Here is an 18,381-nt window from a genome sequence, read left to right as displayed (position 1 = left end):
TGAAAGTGCGGTTAGAGAATCGGACTCCATCCCCGACTCCGCAAACACCCAACGAATGCATGCTCGTAAAAATCCAGTTGTGGGTCACTGCGCAGTTCAACGGGTACGGAGATCAGGAAAAAATTTCCTTCCTTTTCAAATCTATGTCTAAATTGATTCAGTGGCTTCACGAATGAGTGGTGCTGCAATTTTTTCGCAAAGTTCTGAGATAATATGTACCTTTACCCTTACGGTGCTTTCTTGTCCAGCAAAAGGCGCGCCTTCCTGACTTAATTTGCAGAAGTACAATGGCTGGTGAGCTTAGCTTTCCATAGTGTCATTAGTAAAAACACAAACATAACATACGCAAATATGAATTTTTTCTTTGGGTTGTATATAATATCCTCTTCTTAGTATTCTATACTTTATTGAAATTGTTTTCAATTGTCTTATCGATACCAGAAAAATTCTCGCTAAGATTCTTATCTAAAAATGAGAAATAACTAGTAGTCAAACCATTTTATTTTTATTTTGTTTTTGGAAGTAGTAAAATATATTTGACTACCATAACTTATTTTATTACTCCGAAATATATTCTGGTTCGTTCTTTGTCTCTAAAAATATTTACATTTTATAGAAAATTAGCTAGATATAAAATATTTTATTGTCTGTTTATTTTTCTAATTTCTAAGTGTAAGAAACTCGGATAATCCAGTACTATTCCTGTATTAATAGATATTCCTGATGTTTTATAAAAAGATTTTTATTTTATAATGCGATTGAAACCTACGCTTGCTTTTATTAAACCCTTGAAATAAAATAAAGATTCAAATTTTAGATGTTCTTATAATATTTCTGAAATAATAATTTTATTTGTTCTTAGTAGTAATTAAAATTATAATAAAGGCTTTTGTTATATCAGAGCAATAAAACAAAGATCTAATTTATCGATGCTTTTAAAACTGTTTTGTAATGATAACTTCATTTATATATATTTATAATAGGAATTAAAATATAATAATGTAATTATGATAAGAATTAAAATTATAATGTGCTTTTATTATATCAGTGATATGAAACTAATATAGAGATTATAGATATTTTTAAAATAGTTTTGTAATGATGACTTCATTCATACGTTGCTAAAATAAGAATTAAAATCTAATTATATAACTATAATAAGAATTAAAATTATGATTTCTGCTTTTATTATATTATGAAATAAACCAAGAATTTAGATTATAGATATTTTTATAATGTTATTTTAACTTATACGTAACTATGAGAAGAATTAAAATGTAATTATGGAATCAAATTATTCTATTTTAACTTTGAGTTTTATCTATCATTTCGGGGCGAATTATTCATTATTGTTTACTAACTTTTTACATAATTATCAAAATAAATGTTAGTTATTGTAACAAGCCTTCTCTTAAGCCACCGTTTATTTATTAAACTATTTTCCTGTCCTAAGGGCTTATGATGTATTTGTAATCTTAGAAAATAATAGCAGACATTTATAACCTTTTTAATACAAAAAGTAGACTAATATTCCATTATCTTCTTAACAAAAATAGCTTAAGATTTATGTCATTATTTATCTTTTCATAAATTTAAGCTTTTCCGAAATGCTCCAAAAGACCTTATCCAGAAGCAGTCTGAGCTTTGGGATTATTTCCTAAATTTATTTATGAATTTGGGCTGAAGATAGAAGCAGCGAAATAATTTATCCATCGATTTTCCTAATTTCTCTCTTCACTTACATGAAAATAGTATTTACTGCTAGGAGAGAAAAGCTACATAATTTCATATTTAGACAAGAGTAGGGGAGGTGATAGAGCAATTAAGATAATGATTAATAGAACAGCAAAATGTGCCACTTCTGTATGCGTCGTTTCCTAGAAAATCAGGCTAAAGCGTAAATAGGAAGTTACGAGTTGTTTGATGGTTGAACTACATTTTCTTTATTAAAATCATAATAAAATGAAAACTTATAATAAATAACACTAATTGACTTTTTAAAACTATGTACAGGATGTCCAACAATTTATGCAAGAAGTAATTAGATAAAAAAAACACACGCTTCTATAATTAAAAATTGTAAATTATTATTGAGTTTTAAAGTATACAAGTGTAAAGCTATGTATGACACAGCAAGCTTAGTAATGGGGGACGAACTGTATTATACCCATTTACTGTCAAAAACTTCATGCATTAATGTGGAATAAAGGAGAAAATATTATCCTCCTATGAATAAGTGATAGTAGCCTTATAAAAGCTTTTAACATCAAAAACTCCACAGAAAAAGTCTCGCAGTGTTAAATTGCGTGATCAATTTTGATCACCAAAACATGAAATTAAACCACTGAGAAATGACACATCGGATCAATGAAAATGCGTTCTGTGTAACTGTTTGACGCAGAATTTTTATTTAACAAATTTTTTGTACTTTTTTTCATTATTTTTTATTAATTTAGGCCAAAATAAGTTTAAAAAGTATTATATTTAGCATTTTAATAATTGATGGTTATGAAATACAACATGATACACCTGAGATAAAATTTTCCAAACACGACTCACTTCCAAGCAATAATTTTTCACTTATTTTCAGTTATTCAGGTCTAAGAGAAACAGTTATTCATCATTGAAATTTTCTAAAAAACAAAATCAATTATAGATAAATGTTTGAACATGAATGAAAAAAATTTCTAACTACTTTTTTTAGATTTTATATTTCAGTACGAATATAATTCAGATAATATAACAATCTTTTTTAGTAATTATTAGACTATTTTTTATTAATAAAAAATAGCAAAACATAATTTTACTCGTAATTAGAGCGTCAGAAAAAACAACAACATAAAAACATAATATTGGTGTGCTTCAAAGATTACATTTTTAACCGTTTTCCTCAGTAATTTTTTTGAAGGAAAAAAATGCAAAAGATCGACAGATTTTTTTTCATTCATAAATACAAGGAACTAAATCAAAACATAATACACAAGCTCTAGGTTGAAATTTTATTTTTTTATGCTTAAAAAATATTTAATTATCAAGTAAATAACCATTTAACCACACAGAATCTTAAATTCTGATTAAATGACACTTGTTGTCCAGTTCATTTGCATAAAAATTTTGTAAATTTTATTAGATTAGTTATATAAATATTTCATTTTTCTTTCTGTTTAATTGACTAAACAGATAAATTGCATAATCATGTTTTTCATATTTTTGTCATTGTAAATAATATTTTTTATTCTCCTAATTGAAAAGATGTTATTTGTAGTAAGGAAAAGGAACAGTCGTACCAACCTAAAGTTTATAAATTTGAAGTTTTCTAAATTTTTTTATTTTGGCTTACCAAAATTTTTTTTTGGGGGGGGGGGAATGTAATACAAAAATAATAAATACTTTTGTATTTAATAAAAGAATTAAAACTCTTTCGGTTTCATAAAATGACTTTGTTAAAGAGTAAGCGTAGAGCTATTCTATTTTGGGATTTCAAGGCTGAAAACATACCATTGAATAATAATTAGATTTATATTTGAAAGGAGGAGTTATTTTTAGAATCTTTTCCCTCTTTCACTTCCATATTAGGAAGCATTAAATGATTTTCCATAGTGCGTAGAGATACAAAGGCATGTGCGACTGGGACCTAAGTACACCAATATCTGTAATATTTAATGTGAGAGCGATTGTTTTCGCATGTCTCTTGCTGAATAACGTGTTCCACAAAACATCTGTCGGAACCATCCGGAGTTACGTCCACTCCCCCTCCTTTGAGGAGGGCGGATGTGAACTGTTATAACCACCAGCATATCTTTTAATAAACCTTTTGATAACTTATTATGGTTTTGACTGCATTTATTAGTATGAATACACCAATGATAACAGAGATGATGTAGCCCTGTTATTACATATATATATATATATATATATATATATATATATATATATATATATATATATATATATATATATATATATATATATATATATATATATATATATATATATATATATATATATATATATATACACTAAGTAGTCAAATTCAATATTTCGTTTTAACTCAGATTAAAGGTCACGTGATTTATTTTTATGGGGAATAAGCGGTTAATAATGGTTCGATTTAAGGATTTTTTTTTCCATCATACTCGCCGTGCATTTTTCCATATATGGGTGATTCTCACGAAATGTGACAATTCACAGTCTCTTGCTCCAAGGTCTAATACTATATTACTAAAAGAACTATTTTTTAAAAAAAATTAATAAATAGCAGTGCTGTTAGCATTTTAAAATGACTTTGCACTAGCATTGACTGTTTTGTATAGTTAAAATATTTAATTGAATATCAAAATGTCATCTTCCTGGTATGTTTTAAACAATATTTCCAATAGTAACTAGCTTCAAAACTTCCCATACATTTTTCAATAGCTAATTTTTTTATCTCAACCGTTGTAAGCATTTCTAGAATATATGCGGAGGGTATTATTTCCGAAAACTTTGGTGAAAATAATTTTTTCTGTCAATAATTTGTCTGTCACATGAAAGTCAGTCATTTTCCTGACAGTTTTTTTTAGTAATTTATAACCCAAATAGATAGCGCCAGCAATCAATATCTTAGGTTAAGAGATTGATTAGAATACTATCAGAACATGTCTAATTGCAGTAATAAAAGAACCAACTTTCTAAGTCAAAATGTATTTCAAAAAATTTTACAAGGTGAAAAGGTTTTTAAAATTGTCATTTTCTGTCCTCTTGAAATCATTAATAATAAACTATCTACATTTACATTAGTTATTTCAAGAAATCCTGATGTTTTCTGCAGAAAGTAAACGTCTTAGGCCAAAATCTTAAAGTAATGTTAAATGCTGTAAAATGACTAAATTGTCATTATCCCGACTTATAAGTTCCTGGACATTAACACAGTTATTAGAAAATTTTTTAAACACTATAATGTAAAGAGAGGGAAAACAAATATTAACCTAATACCCAGTTTATGAATGATTGTAATATGCTCGAATGTAATTAAAGTTATTTATTTATTTAATGATTGATTATTATACACAATTTTATTCTGTACACAACAACAAAAACATTTTTGATTCTTTCTACAGTAGATAAAGTGATTAATTTAAACAATTCATGGTCCTTCTAACTCAAAGGCTTTAGGTTAATTTTTTTCAATACACGGATAGTTAAAAATATAAAGTATAAACTAAGAACATCACTGCACAATTTAATTCTGTCAGTTTTTAAACACTGCTTGGGCGTATAAATTAAGGAATGTAATAAAGTGGTAAAATAAAATGATTTGAAATATTTTAAATTTAATATTATAAAAAAATTTTCGATGTAAATTATTATAAAATTAATTAAAAAATTCCTAAGATTATAATTTTTAATGTGAGAGTTTTGAGGTCGTTCATAAAGATATTAAAGTTAGCTTTATTATTCCTGCTGGCAAACAGACAGTTAATCTCTTTAAGTGGCCCGGGAAAAAAATCTGTGTCAAAATCTCTTAGAATATCACAAATTCAAAAATGTCCGCCCCTTACCCAATATCTTCCAGGAATTTTACTTCCCCTAAAAGCTTCAAGATAATTGAAATTTTACAAAGTTTTTTTGTTTTCTTTATTTTAACTGTTTTTTTCAAATTAAAGTGCAGTAAAATTAAAAACTAACTCATTGTGTTTTCAAAACTAACTCATCACTCTCACTTTCATTATATTTAAAACATTTATTAAAATTTTTCACAATAATTATTTTTGGATTTTATTTACATAAAAAAGTTAAAATCAATTTTTCTTTCTTGAGTTTTTTAAGTTGTGTTACTTACTATTAGCATAAAACGACTGTTTTCTTAACTTCTAAGCTAATATGTCATTTTCCTGGTCTCAAAATTCCCGGTCATTCAAAATTTGGTGAATTTCTGTTTTATTTTTTTCTCGAGAAAATGTCAATAAACTACACTGCTGTCTGTAAGATATTAATAAATGTTACTAAATAAATAAACAAAAAAAATTTTTTGAAGACTTTAAATTTGAAGAATTGTTTTTCTTCCGAATTGTCATGTTTCAAAAGAATCACCCATATATCCTTTCGATTTCACGAGTTTACGATTTGAAACATAGATATGGAAGGATAATAGACTCCCAGCAGCAAAACAAATCATGAATCCACAACTGAAGCAGATGCGTTTTGAACAATAAAAAGTTTTATTTTTAAAAAAGGTAAAGAAACTGCACACTTTTTGGAATCATTTTATAATGGGAAGGGGAAAAAATTTTTAAAAAAATATTTCTGTAAGAAAAGAAGGTAGCGCATTTTTAAGATGTGTAGCGTTCGAAAAATAATGAGTAGCCCAAAAAGTAGCTGGTAGCCCAAATTCGATTTTCAGTAGAGGCGTTGTTAAAAGTAGCCCAATCCGCTACTTGTAGCCCAATCTGGCAACACTGCAACCATCGTATATACAATTGTACGTGTCGCGGAATGCCACCAGATGGCGTCCTATTATGTAAACAAAACAAAAAAGATAGATTGTATTTAGAATCCACTGAAGGCAGTTGTAAGCCTAATGAACTGAAATAAAAAAATTTTTGTTATTGTTTTTAATTCGATCGCTCATCTTTGAATTTCACAGTACGAAGCACGTCTGCAGTCCGACAAATAGCAGAATTCTCAAACAAAAATTGGCAAACTTCCAATCACAGCAGATTATTATTATTTGTTTTGCTTCCGGTCGAATAAAAACATGATAAAACAAAACGTATTGATGAATTCAGCTATGCCCGGAGTTTACTCGGGATAATAAAAATTTGCAATATTTACAAACCCGAGCTCACTCGGGATAATCAAGGAAGCGGTTGATAACCCTTAACTATCAGTTAAAAAGTTGTTTTTCCCCTCTTTTTTTTTTGTCTTAGGACACTTTTATAGCACGAATGGCACAGTATTTAAACCTTACGTGAATTGTGGGATACCTTTTCTATTTATGTTTCCAAACAGTGTCTCTAAGATAGATGTATTTAAAACGCATAAATTTCTTCAAGGTAAATAATTTTTCATTAATTCTAACAATTTTTCGGATAGAGTTTCTCCTTATTCTTTAGATGTACAAATTAATTAATACTTGGCTACCATATTACATTAATATTCTTTCTTCCTCAATTGAAATTAATCGTTTAATTATAAAAAAGTTGTCATCAATATTTGAGCTTATCGTTATAAAGAAAAGTATGTTTCTTCAACATTCTTCTTTTTTCTTCATTTTGAGAAAAGATGAGCATTTTTGTTCGATGTATTAATAAGTTTTTTACCTTTTATAAAATCCTTATTCCTTATTCTTTAGATGTACAAATTAATTAATACTTGGCTACCATATTACATTAATATTCTTTCTTCCTCAATGGAAATTAATCGTTTAATTATAAAAAAATTGTCATCAATATTTGAGCTTATCGTTATAAAGAAAAGTATGTTTCTTCAACATTCTTCTTTTTTCTTCATTTTGGGAAAAGATGAGCATTTTTGTTAGATGTATTAATAAGTTTTTTACCTTTTAAAAAATCTGAAAACTCTTTGTGCATTCAATAAAGTACTGATTTTTTTCAAAGATTTATGTATCATGTCAAAGTTTATTTTATTTCGCCATTTTTTTTAAAATAAATTTTGTAAAATAAATAAAACAAATATAAAAATAGCCAAAAATTTAAAAAAAAGAGACTTTTTTTAGACAAGTGGGGCGTTCATACTGACATATTCGGTACATATTGACACTTAGGTATGATCGCATTTCTTATAGATAATTTTCTTGATATAAATAAAGGTTAATTAAGCTATACAAAGTATTGACAATTTTTTGGACTATTTCTATTTTCTTATAAAAGACTCTTCTATTTCTGTATAGCAGTAAAATTATATATGGTATCGCAGTTTTTGACCAATAATTTTCACAAAATAAAGAAATATACCCTTATATATACCCTTACAAAAAAGTAAGGTGTTTTTGAGCTTGTTTCGATGTCGATAGTTGTAAAAAAATGCACCTGAGGTAGAAAATGAGGTTATGCTATGTACAAAAAACAACCTTACCAATAAACCAGAATTTCAACTTCATTTACACTTCATAAAATCTTGTTGAGTGAAATTATTCACACCTCAAATATACTAATTCGCTTGAAGTGTAGAAAATATAGCCCCTCTAAGCTGGTTGCACTAAAGTAGATTTCCAACAACCTCAAGTGTGAATACTTCAAATAAATCTTTCATCAAATTTGGCACCTCAGAACAACCACAAAAACACCTTAAATTTTTGAATGCAGTATTTGTGGCTCTCTCGTATCGGATTATTTTATAGTGGTAAATGTATATATCTAGTATCGTAGTTTCTCGTAAAATAAGTATCAGGGGTGATTGTACTCCGGTAAAAATCCGGATTTCTGGATTTTTCCCAAATTGCACCCCTGAAGATTCCGGAAATCTTTGGTCCCGAAGTTTCAAGAAATCATTGATCACATTTATGTATAAAAATTCTTGTATATTTTATTTAAAAATATTAGAACTAGGCCATGGCACATAATAGATCAAGAAGGCAAAAACTTTTTGGAACGGCTTTGGCCTGTCATAGACTGTAGTGCCCAAGAAGAAGAACTAGAATTTATACTTGGTATCTTTCATTTGTAAATATTTTTTCTGGTAGAATAATAAATGTGATTAGAGATAAAAGTAAACTTATACATAATTATTCATTTAAGTTATGCTGTATATAATTTATTTAGAATTCAATGTTTTGAAAATATCAATGATTTAAATTTATAAAGACATTATGCGTCTTTAATGATTTTACTCAAGAAATTTTCCGGATTTTTAAGTTTGACTCACAATCAGCCCTGGAGTATGAAAAGGTAAGTAAGTTTCAAAAATTATTTACCAGTTTTTTCGTCATAGCAGTCACATACCAGTTTTTTACACGTAGTTTTCGTAAAATAAATGAAGGTAAAGTAAACAATATTTAGTAACTTTTCAGATAAATGAGACTTTTAACTGTTCTCTCATTAAAGATTCTACTATTTTGGTATAGCTGTGAAAGTAAACCAGTTCTTTATAAATAAATGCAGGGAAAGTTTTCACATTTGGGTATCATATGCCATATATTGCAATAAAATTGTCTTTGGTAAATCTTTTTTTTCTTCTTAAGATAGTTTTCATGAAATAAATAAAGATAAGCAAGCTTTAAAAAGAATTATATAACTTTATCATCTCTCGAAAAAGAATATACTATTTCTGTATAGTGGTAAAAGTATATCTGGTGTCGCAGTACTTTACAAATAATTATGGTAAAATATATGAAGTTAAAGTGAGTTTCAAAAAGTAAATAACGTTTTAGACAGACTGTGTTTCTTTTTTTTACAGTTTTGGTAACGCGTCATATATTGGCCCAAATTTTCTTTTTATCTTTTTTAATGTGGTTTTTACCGATAATTTTCGTAAAATAACTAAATAAATGAATAAAAGTAAACTAAATTTAAAAAGAATTAACTAACTTTTTATACAGATAGGGTATTTGCGGCTTTCTCGATAAACATTTTCCTCATTTTTTTATTTTACAGGCTTCAAATATTTCACCCAAATCTTTTTTTTCTTTTTTTTCTCCTATTTTTTTGTTTTTTTGTGCGTTAACCATTTATTTTCCTGATCTATTATTTATTCGTGGTGTTATTAATAAATGGTATTTTTTTCTAACTATTTTTTTACCGTCCAATAGTGAGAATTAGGATGCATATATTCCAAAAGCCCTTGATATATATTTTTCCTCATTAATCATCACCCCCCCAAGTAGATCCATTTTATCCCTTTCTCGTTTTTTAAGATGTAGCTTTGCAAGTTAAGAAAACCAGTACTTTTCTTTCATAAAGATGCCATTAGCAGATGTTTTTCGAAATCTAAATTTAAACTTTAAAAAAACTGATGCGTATAAATGCAATTGAATATAAACTGATTAATGTTTTATATAAATCATTTATTTCTGGTTCAAAGATTATAGTTGCGTTCTTAAAATACTGTTTGAATTTCGTTTTGTGATTTATTATTCGTTGACTAAAAATGGAGAAATAAGTTCTTGCATATTTAGGTCATTCATTACTAAAATGGGAAACCAATTTCAGGGATTTCTTTATTCGTTATGTTGAATTTTAGTGTTTTCGAATCATTTATTAAGTCGTGTGTAAATATTAATTTCGTAAACGCTGCCAATTGATTCAATTTGTTTAGGATAAAATAAAATAGTTTCCAGAAAAATGTTTGACGATAATAAAAACTTGAAATAAATTAGAATTTGATGGAATTAAAGAGATAAAGAATTATTTTCAATTTATTGCAATGAATTATAAGAAATGCTTAAAATGAATAACTAGTATGAAGTATAACTAGTATGAAATAATAATAAACATAGCAATTTTAGGATATTATTGAAATAATAATTGCAATGTGTTCATTAATGTCTGCTCTTATTGTATATATTTAATATTCTTGTGAAGAATAAATTCAAAGAAATAAGCTTCTTAGGGGAAAAAGAAGGAACAAAGGTTATCAAAATCTGACCTCATTGATGAAGGCAGGATACCTGTTTGATTGCTAGAGAGAGGGGATAAGAAGCGGTTGTTAGAAATACCTTGCTCTTCGATAAATTTCAATATTTATTTTTTCTATCTCCCTTTACTTCCCCTAATATGAATACATTAGTGATAAAATATATATTAAGAATGTTGTTTCCAGAACACCTTGAATTGTCAAAATACAGACATGAAGAGTTAGTCCTTTACTTCCAATCAGTTTCCTTCAGCAGTCAAACATATTTTGATGTTGTTACTTCATGCTTAGTTAATAATGATTCGTCTAAATTTGATAACGATTTGTGTTTTCTTTACTTTAACCTTTGAAGCAGATTGTTTGTGTCCCCTTCTATAGATATTTTTTTTCTGACACTCTAATTACAAACAAAAATGTATTTTGGTATTTTTTTAACTATAAAAAACACTCTAATAGTTAACTAAAAAAATCTGTTAGATTATCGGAATGATATTGGTATTAAAATATAAATCCAAGGAAAGTACTTTAAATTTTTTTCCCATGCATATTAAAAAATTATCATAGTTGATTTTGCAAATTAAAATAATTTCTATGATTACTCTTAGATCTAAATAAACGGCAAACAAGTGCAAACTTGAAAAAATTATTGTTTGCAAGTGAGCCGTGTATGGAAAAATTTACCTTTAACGCAAGAAAAAGCACTCTTATTTCATAGCCATAAATTATTAAAATGCTAAATATAATATTATTTTGACCTAAAATCATGTAAAAAGTATGAAAATATGTTTAATAAAAATTCTGCTTCAAAGGGCTAAAATAATAATTTGAGAGCATTTTAAAAATTTCATTTTTGACCCTAAAAGTATTGACCTCTTTCTGAAGTAAATTTTATAAATGTTGGCGAATTTTATAAATTCGAAATTAAATATACTAAAGCAGGTTTTAAATGAGAAAACATTTGCTCCCGCTGGGAATCTTTTTTGCCACAAAGCGAATCATCGCTGGAATTCTAGTTTATTTTCCCAACTCTTTAACCCTTTGGGAGCACTGTACTAACTTTTTAATACCTGGCCACAAAAGGTGGTCTATACCTAAAAAGTGGTCTTACATATTTATTACGTATACCAAATGTATATTTTTCTCGATTACTTCAGTTTAAGAAAAAACGAAAAACACCAAATATCTAATCCAAAGATAAATATTTTTGTTACTTATGGTAAACAGAACTCTTATTTTCTGTAAAATAGGTTTCAATAATCCCGCTTCTAAAAGAAGGTCCATCCTTTAAAAGATGAACCAATGGATGTCATAATTCCAGATGTTGAAATCCTTTTGAAAACTTCTCTTTAATCTGTTTCAACATAGCTACTAAGTTTCATTTCAGACAGCAGCCACGATTGCAACTTTTATCCAAATATAGTTGTTTGTAAACTGAAGGGTATGGATTTCCTTTGTAAAGCTGGCCACACAGCAGCAGACAGATCTCTCTAATATTTACTCGATGGCCCAGTTATTTTCAATCCCGATTTTCTTTGTCGCTAAGAGTTTCGTAATATTTGTTGTTGTACAAAATTTTAGTCTTTGTCAGACGTAACCTTTTTTTTTTTGTCTGTCTCTGGAACCCAGAATGCAAAGAAAAACCGTTTATGCTCAATGTTCTGTAATTATCGCTATTAATGAACTGTAAAAAATTCCATATCAAATTACTGTAAAAAGTATCAGCACTTGTGGTGCCGGTACAATAATAATTACCTAAAAATTACTGAATCACGCTAATTAAATAAATATAACTTTATAAATTACGGCATATTTACGGTATAATACACGGCCCCGTGGCAGAATATTCTTGCAGGTCCCGCAGTGGACTGATCGTTAAGACACCCAACAGATCACCGAAGTAAACCATCACTGGCTGCGGTCAGTGTGCGGGTGGGTGACCACTTGGATCAGTCTACGTAGGGACCGAGGGTGTGCGGTATTGGTCCTCGTTAAACTGTTCTACCGTAAAGTGCTCGACTTCACGTGCAGGTCGTCGGGCTACCGAAGAGGGGGTGCCATCCCCTCCGCAGAGGGTCAAAATTGTGATGGCATGTCTTCGGATCATCCTCAGGAATATTTCCCAGACCAACGCCAATAGCCCATTGTGCAGCTCTAGGGCGACGTAAATGAAAAACAACAACAAGAATTCTTGCAGAAAGGATTTTTCTTTCGAAAAGTTAAAATTTTTAGTTTTCTTTTATACAGAAACTTGCACGTAATATTTGAATTATGCATTTAGATAATCAATTTTTGACGCGCTCAATTTACGCCGATAGTATTGTAAATAGATGTATTGATTGTATTTTCGGCAGTTATTAATATTGAATTTCACGTGGTTTTTAAATATCCCCATATATTTTAAACGAAAATTTGAATAATGCATTTGTATATTTTATAAGGCAATAATACTATCGAGGTTTCGGAAGTTATTGATTTCTCCGTTGTTTTTAAAACAGTTTTTTATACGTTGTTATTTATTAAAACAACCTAATCTCGAAACGCATTTGAGGAGAGATTTCGCTGTCGATCTTTTTTTCCTCAATTACTACTACGGATTATTTGATGATTCTAAATTATTTTTTTAACTCTCATGTTTATTTAAAAAATGCAAAGAAAGAAATATCTCCCATAATATTAAAATAAAATATTATTGCATGTTCAGGTAATATATATATATATATATATATATATATATATATATATATATATATATATATATATATATATATATATATATATATATATATATATATATATATATATATATATATATATGGATTTTGCGGATTATGCACCACAAGTGCTAATACTTCATTCAATAATTTGATCCTGAATTTCTTATAGTGTATATATTTTTAGATTTCTTTTTAAAACTGTATACAAATGTATGCATTTTTCTAAACTGAGGTCACCTTGTGTGTGTGTGTATTGGTACAAGGATTCTACAATTTATTCTATTAAACTTATTCTGTTAAGGGACAGAAATATATATGTTAAATATTCTTTATAGAGCATTCTGTATTGAAAATGTTCTATTTATAGATACAACAACTTGTTATTTATTTAAGGGAGTACAAGATATCTTTTTGATTTTTTTTTTTGTTGTTGAAGGAATGAATTGTGTTGAATTTTTCAATACTGTTGTAGTACATAAATAAAAACTATACAGAAATGTTCAACTATATTCTGAGACATTTTTAAAGAATTATTAGCAAAATATTTTACGTTTGATTTCTAATTCTTGATATAACTGAAAATATTATAAGTATTTTTTTTTGTTTCTTTTGAATAAAAATATCTATGTTTCAATGGTTCCTCTGCAGTTTTTGTAATTACAATTTAACATATCGGATGCTATGATTTAAGCTTAAAGTGAAATATAAAATATCTTTAACCCTTTGATGCAGAAATTTTATTAAACATATTTTTATATATTTTTCATTATTTTACATTTAATTTTGGTCAAAATAAGTTAATAATATTATATTTAGCATTTTAATAATTTATGGTTATGAACGCATGTAATAGAGAGTGTCTTTCTCCGTGTAAAATTCTTCCTCCATACACGGTTCACTTCCAAACAATACTTTTACTTATTTACAGTTACAATACAAATTTGTACTTATTTACAGTTATTTAAATCTAATAGAAACATTTATTCATCAATTAAATTTCTTTACTTTACAAAATAAATTATTGATAACTTTTTGAATCTGAATGAAAAAAAATTCAAACTACTTTTTTTTTTGGATTTTATATTTTTGTACATAGATAATTTCTCTCATATTTCTTTTTATTAACTATTATAACTATTTTCTAATTAAAAACACCAAAATATATTTTTCCTTGTAATTAGAGCGTAAGAAAATAAAATACATAAAAAGGACACCGCTGTTCCATCTGCGTCAAAGGGTTAATGATAAAAAGTATATTATAATTTTAATAAAACTTAGTTTTTTAAAAATGCTTTGTTTAATTTTTAAAATGATTTTTACAAGAATTTAAATTTCTAGATCTAAAACTCCCAAATTTTCTTAAAACCTATTAAAAAAAATGATAAGTCGTTAATCTAAGAAATATATAGATATTTTAAAATTTTTTATTTTCAATGCAGCTAAATGAGATTTTATTTCGCAGCATTTCTACAGCTTTAGGGGATAAACTTCAAAAGCATTAGCTAACTTTCTACTTAAGAATAGTATTTATCGATTAACTTATGTAAATTAAAATTTTCTTCACCAGTACTTGTTATTCCACTTTCACATTAATTTTTGTTAGTTTATAAATATATTATTTATTTTTTCTTCTTTCAAATTGAGCTAATTCTAAAATCAAACCAAAAAAGTAACTTCTGTAATTTTTACTCTTTGGTGCATAATTTAAGAAACCAGAAAATTGCCAAAATTTTGGTGAAAAATTTACTAAAATTGTACGAGCTATGGTACATATTTCATTTCTAATCTAAAAACTGTTTTAAAATATCAATCCATGACTTTCTTAAATAAAAATTTTTTTAAGACTGTGACAAATTAGAATGTGAAAGTGCAAAAGAAAAATTCGAATACTGTTTTTTAAGAATTTTTATACATTTTAAAATGTTTTTCATTTAATTTCGAGAAGATTGGCTTAATGTATTTTTTTTTGCATAAAATAAAGGTATGGGAGGGTATAGTTAATATTATGGACACCAGATTAGTAAGGAAACTGAAAAAATTCTGTTATTTATGAGTCAAACTTTCTTTTAAAATTTTGGCTAATTTATCAAACAGTTTTACTCTTTCATATGCAGCAATCGTATTATGATAGTAGTTGCAGCATTTCAATTGTTATTTTAGACTATTTATATTCATTGCTTTAAATAATGCTATTCATGAATACGTTTATTATATATTTCTATAGTCATTTTTAATATATACGTCACGGCGAAAGACCGAAATCGGTGGTCGTTGACTTTCACTGGTGAATGTCGACAAGCACCAAATACGTCGGTGAAAGATCGAATATTTCATTACATTCTTGTACATTCGGACCCTCACCGGTGTATGTCGACAATCACAGATATGCTTTGGTGAATGTCCGAAATATTTATTACATTCGATTTGAGACAGGGTTGGCTAGTTTTTGACATATGACGGTTTTTACCAGTTTATACCATGGTTTTTACCGTATTGTCAAAAACCCCTCTGTCAAAAACTGTCAAAAACCTATAGTTTTGGTAAAACTGTATTTTTATTTGAGTTTAACTGCTTATAATTTAAAACTAATTCATTGTTGGGCAATAAAATTAGAAAAAAAGTTGTTAAAAGATAAAGGACAGATTCTTGCATTTTCCCAACATGATTATATCAAAACATACTATTTGAAGTAAAATATTAGGATACTAAACAAAATTTTCGACATTTCCAAGCATCATTTTGTTTGGCATATTACATTACTGAAGAATGTCAAGTCACTCTTGACTTAGAATTTGTTAGTAATTACAAGTTTTGAAAGTTTTGTTTAACTTATTTCTAATATTTAAGAATTATTAATTCTTCTTTTTAGTTCTTGAATTTATTAATAGTTACAAGCTTTTTTGTTTGTTTGTTTATTTCTAACAATTAAGAAGTGTAAAATTTTGAATCCTTTGCATATCAAACTATAATGATAAAAGTAAGCATCACTATTTACAATAAGTATATTACAATATTTCTATATGAATGTATATCCTTCTATAAGAATACATGTATATAGTTGCAAAATCAATAGCAATCATATACAACATTCATTTATAAAGGCAATTATGTGAAAATAATATATTGTCCGCTATATGACATAAATTAAGGAAAACAGTAGATTTTTGACGGTTTTTAACGGTAAAAACACGGTTTTTACCACTGTCAAGTCAAAAACCAGTTTTTGATGGCAAAAACCCAACCCTGATTTGATATGAATTAATTCGTGGATAAAATATTGGGATACATTTATTCGATATTTTAACCCTACACTGATGTTTTTGAAGGTTAAGTGCCACTGCCCGGTATACATTTGCCCGGTATACCCTACACTGATGTTTTTTTAAGGTCAAGTGCCACTGCCCGGTATACCTTACACTGATGTTTTTTTAGGGTTAAGTGCCAGTGCCCGGTATATATTTGCCCGATACTCCAAACACTGATGTTTCTTCTAATCTATCGTCAGTAAGTATTAAAATATAGAATAAATATAAATATATCAAATAAATATAATAATATTAACGAATAAATTAATATAAATTTGGATATAACAAATATTTCGGACATTCACCAAAGCGACTATGTGATTGTTGACATTCACCGGTGAGAATCAGAAATAAGGGTATTTAGCAAATATTTCGGACATACACCAAGCGACTACGTGAATGTTGACATTCACCGGTGAATGTCGACATTCTCCAGATTTCGGTGTTTCACCATAACATATATTTTTTTTACATTAACAAACCCATTAACTGGTTTTCCCTTACATTACAGGTACTACCCTAAGTTAGTCCGAAATGGTTTACACGCATGCCTTTTCTGTTAAAAGTTTGGTGAAAAATTACCAGCTAAGGGGTTAACAATAGGCCTGAACTATGGGGTTAAAAATAGGCCTAACATAAGGGGTTAACAATAGCCTGAACAAATTTCATTACTTTATGAAAATCTCTTTCGTTGGGGTAGCAAAAGTAAGAAAATTTTATCTACCATTATAAAAGACCTAAGCATGTAAATAAAATACAAATTAGAAAGATTTGTTGTTGTGGTTCAATCAAATACTCTGTATGGTGAAGGTTTGAATCCCGCTGTGTATCTCTGTTCTTCAACTTGACAGGGGCTAGTACTTTGTAATGAATCTTGCATGTATGTGTGATAAAAGAAATTATTATATTCCTACGTTCTGGTAAAAGTTTTTTTTTAAATTTCTTTTTGAGTTATCAGTGAAAAATTGTTTCCCCTAAAACGTTAGAAGATATGAGTCAATATAATTGGTTTTGACTTTCTCATCTCGCCTTACTCATTAGTGATTCATAATATTTCGATATCGAGTTTGATTTGCGATCCCTAATTTGCATGTTTTTTTAGCTTCATTTTTGACGAAAACTCCAAAAATATGTGGTATGGGTGGAGATAATTGAGTATCCTAAAAATATTAGAGTTAGCTAAGGTGACAATAGAATATTTGCAAAATTATTACAAAATGAATAAATGTTTGGATCTTAAATACACTTATTAAGTTATTTATTTCGTGTGACCTGACTTTATGGTTTGAAAAATCAAGCGTAATATTAATGAGAGTATCTCACTGCCATCTATCATTATAAATTACAATTGACACGGCTCATTAAATGTTTGAACTATTTAACAGGGATATTAAATATTAGCTAATTTATTCATCGTTTACAATCTTTTCCTTCAAATAAGCTATTAAAGAAACAATAAACTTTATCGAATATCAACTTGATCTATTTTATGGCTATTTCAGCCATGAATTTTATTGCTACAAAGACTTTTAATAGTTCAAATGAATCAATAATTTATGTAAAATCGAGAAGCTCTTAGTTATAATATTGTCAATAAGTGCACGCTTTTTAGTTCATTTATGCTCAATTAGATTCTATCTTTTTGTTGTCAAGAATTAATTGTTAGAATGATTTGTCATTTAACGAGCTTAAAATTTTTCTTACTACGTCATTGTATAATTTTATTTATTCTGTTGAAATATGCGTTATTAGAATTTTTTTTCGGAAATAAGTGTACTGTTACCCTTCAA

General features: G+C 27.7%; 2 protein-coding genes across 2 annotated transcripts in view; both read left to right on the top strand.

Moving 5' to 3' along the window:
- Positions 1–18,381, top strand: part of LOC107443554 (protein Fe65 homolog) — a 387,879-nt gene that overhangs the window by 61,947 nt on the left and 307,551 nt on the right. The window lies entirely within an intron of this gene.
- The window catches only part of LOC107443550 (ubiquitin-like protein 3), a 227,089-nt gene that overhangs the window by 21,219 nt on the left and 187,489 nt on the right, over positions 1–18,381 (top strand). The window lies entirely within an intron of this gene.

Source organism: Parasteatoda tepidariorum, chromosome 12, assembly GCF_982258835.1.
Source record: "Parasteatoda tepidariorum strain Cologne lab strain chromosome 12, Ptep-v5.0, whole genome shotgun sequence".
In the NCBI taxonomy this organism is placed as follows: Eukaryota; Metazoa; Arthropoda; class Arachnida; order Araneae; family Theridiidae; genus Parasteatoda; species Parasteatoda tepidariorum.
The sequence above is the reverse complement of the archived record's forward strand: the minus strand, read 5'-3'. Positions and strand labels throughout refer to the sequence as shown.